This window comes from Eriocheir sinensis, chromosome 9 (genome assembly GCF_024679095.1).
Source record: "Eriocheir sinensis breed Jianghai 21 chromosome 9, ASM2467909v1, whole genome shotgun sequence".
Taxonomy (NCBI): Eukaryota; Metazoa; Arthropoda; class Malacostraca; order Decapoda; family Varunidae; genus Eriocheir; species Eriocheir sinensis.
Genome location: NC_066517.1, coordinates 24,787,695 through 24,790,039, shown reverse-complemented (window position 1 = coordinate 24,790,039; position 2,345 = coordinate 24,787,695). Strand labels below are relative to the sequence as shown.

The 2,345-nt window shown below is 42.9% G+C and overlaps 1 protein-coding gene across 1 annotated transcript in view; it reads right to left on the bottom strand.

The window, feature by feature from the left end:
* LOC126996230 (uncharacterized) overlaps positions 1-1,665 on the bottom strand; it is a gene marked incomplete at its 3' end in the record, with an annotated part of 63,909 nt that extends 62,244 nt beyond the window's left edge. The window contains 1 exon segment of the mRNA XM_050856581.1: positions 1,520-1,665.
* Between the last annotated feature and the right edge of the window lie 680 nt (positions 1,666-2,345).

Sequence of the window (2,345 nt, the reverse complement as noted above, 5' to 3'; positions counted from 1 at the left end):
GAGCAAAAAAGAATGAGCAAAACAACAAGGTAGAACAGAACCTCTCAACCTTAACCCATTACATCACAACACAACGATAAGCAACACAATCTAATAATATAACAAGTTTTTTTTTAATAATTTAGCAATTCTGCCATCGCTATCATCAAATCAGAACCTCTCAACCCTTACCCATTATAACACAACACAACGATAAGCAACACATTCCACTAATATAACGAGTCCTTTTAATAATCTTCCAATTCTGCCATCACTATGATCAAAGCAGAACCTCTCAACGTTAACCCATTACAACACAAACAACACAACACGAACACAACCTGAAAAAAAAAGCCGAATCAATCTCATAATCTTGCAACACTGCCACTACTAGTATTTCTGTACGCGTTGCAACACTAGGCTGAGGTTACCCATTTAGCAGCATCACCACCACCACCACCACCACCACCACAACGCAACACCACACAACACGCCAACCCAACTGGAAAGAAATCACAAATAACACACACAGAGGCAGAGAGCGTGGCACAGTATTCCCTCCTCCCCCTCCCCCTCTAAAAAAAAAATACAAAAACACAAAGCATGACCACCAGCACCACCACCACCAGTACAAAACACCACCCCGCCACCACCACGTGAATGGGGCTATACGTTAAAAAGGACAACACCACCACCACTACTACTACTACTACTACTACTCCCTCCCCCCCGACCACCACCACTACCACCACCACCATTGAACATTTCACACACGGAAACAACCAACGGAGGAAAAGTTTCAACCAATAATTTAACACACACACACACACACACACACACACACACACACACGGAGGGGACACTTGGATAATCTTTACGACCAACACGACCAACAACATAATTAGCACCATACGACCTCCTCCTCCTCCTCCTCCTCCTCCTCCTCCTCCTCCTCCTCCTCCTCCTCCTCCTCCTCCTCCTCCTCCTCCTCCTCCTCCTCCTCCTCCTACTCCTCTTCGTCGCTTCACTTTCCCAAAATAGTTTAAATGTAGTAGTTCAAAACGTTAATAACATTTAAAATTCACATCAAGTACTTGGTTTAGATTCTATCACACGTAAACTCATTCACATTCATCTGTTCTCTCTCTCTCTCTCTCTCTCTCTCTCTCTCTCTCTCTCTCTCTCTCTCTCTCTCTCTCTCTCTCTCTCTCTCTCTCTGCACTACAAAAACGTACTTACTTACTGTAATGCTTTATCTTTTTTTCTGTAACGTATTATCTCTTTTTTTTCTTCCTCTTCCTGAATTCGCAAAACAAAAATAAAAAAACAAAACAAAAAATGAAGAGAAAAACGAAAAAAAAAACGAACCCAATCAAAAAAACGTAAATACTAAACCAAACAGGATCCGAGTCGACGTAATTTTAATCCAATCCCAAACTTTTTAAGGGATCGAGGTTGAAACGGGGAAGGGATGGGGTCCAGAAATGACATATATCTAACACTATTTACTCTCAATCCATCAGTCAGAGCACCTATTTACCAGCAAACAAGGGGGGAAATTATTGGTCAAAGCTGCATTAGGTCAGGCCAGTTCGCAGCGGGGTCGTGGGAGGGAGTGCGAGGGGATTTGAGTGAAGCGAGACAACAGGACCGAGAGAGGAACGAGCGGCGCACCTCCTCCCTCTGCAACGGCCGGCGGGTGACTGACTCTCCAGGGACACAGAGCCAGGGATGGGAACGTGGCGGAGGATACGCAGGAGGAGGAGGAGGAGGAGGAGAAGGAGGAGGAGGGAGGGAGGAAGGAAGACAATAGGAAGAGAAGGATATGTGAAGGATGAGGAAAGGAGACTATAGGAAAAGGAGGAGGAGGAGGAGGAGGAGGAAGGGAAGTGAAGAAGAAAGGAAGGAAGACAAAAGGAAGAAGAGGAAAAAAATAGGGAAAGAAAAAGAGGAGGAAGGAAGACAAGAACAGAAGGAGGAGGAGGAGGAGGAGGAAAAGGAATATGGGAGAGAGGAATAAGACAAATTAAGAAAAGAGGAGAGAGAAGGAAAGGAAAAAAGAACGAGATGAAGAAAAAGAAAACAATAAGGAAAAGGAATCAGGAAAAAGAACCCAAACGAAGAAAAAGAAAACGATAAAGAAGAAAACAGAAGACAGGGAGCACGAGAAAGAAAAAAACACGAAGAAAGAAAAAAGAAAAAAAGAAGAAAAATAAGACAATAACAGGGAGAAAGAAGAAAGAAAGGAAGTAAACAGGGAAGAAAAGTTAGGATATAAAGAAGATAACCAGACGTAGTGACACCAAAAAAGAACACAGAAGAGAAGGCGTAAGAAAAGATTTGAAGAAAGAAAGGAAAAGAAAAAA